We start from the raw sequence: 1036 nt of genomic DNA, 5'->3' as shown, positions 1-1036 counted from the left end.
TGGTTGCAGTGCCCGGCCCCTCTGCTCATCCCAGTGAAGGACACCTGCCTGGCAGGCTTGCCTTTCTGGGTTAAGAGTAGGACAGTGAATGGGCCGATTCCATCTACACACTGGCCTGTGATAGGTAACTTCCTCCCTCCCTCCCTCCCCCAGACTCGACCCCTCCACACGCCCTGATAACTCCAGATGGCACAAAGTGTTTGCAACTCTCCAGCCCGGCTTAGATCACAATTGGAGATTTCAGCGGCGGGACTTGTGCAGAGGGTCGAGCATTAATGAGACATTAAACAGCAAACTGTCAGAAACACATGATGGTGCATACAGGGAGAATAATGATGGGCTGCATGCGTGGGGAGAGGCGGGGGGGGGGGGGGGGGGTACTTGAGTTGCTCTTTCTCCAAACTGTCCCAGTGACGGCTTATAGCTAATTAAAAATAAACCACAGCTGCAGTCACCCCCTCCCACCGAGAGAACATGTATTAAATTCGAACCGAACCAGGTAATTAATTAAATCAGAGAATATACACAGAGGTAAACACACTTTACGCGTCTCTAAAGATAGCAACTCAAACCCTGTTCCGTAAAGACAGAAAAACAACCGTTCAATAAAAACATGGAATAAATGGAATTGGAAAACAAAAGTCTCCCTCTCCGTCTGTCTGTCCAATGTACTGTTTCATTGGTGCACCTTAACAACGTTTGGCAGCTTCAAAACAACATTCAGGATATAATCTCGTTCATTTAATCAATTGGTGCATGGCCGCGGTTCACCATCGCCCGAAATGCTCCAATAACTTGCTGCAGGGAGCCAGTACCTCCAGGATGGGCCGAATGGCCTCCCCTCTGCGCTGTTAGTGTGAGTTAGCAGGGACAGAAGCAGTTGGTGTTCCGGAATAGAGACAGGAAGTGAGGGAACCCCATTTCCAATCACTGTTTCCTTCACTCTGCCACAGCAGGCAAACAAAATCTCCCTCCCCATGTACCCCCACAATGGTGGACTGACTGCTACAATTGGACAAGGCCTCACCTCGCCAAC

The sequence above is a fragment of the Scyliorhinus canicula genome, chromosome 2, assembly GCF_902713615.1.
Source record: "Scyliorhinus canicula chromosome 2, sScyCan1.1, whole genome shotgun sequence".
NCBI classification, from domain to species: domain Eukaryota; kingdom Metazoa; phylum Chordata; class Chondrichthyes; order Carcharhiniformes; family Scyliorhinidae; genus Scyliorhinus; species Scyliorhinus canicula.
Note: the sequence above shows the minus strand (reverse complement) of the source record.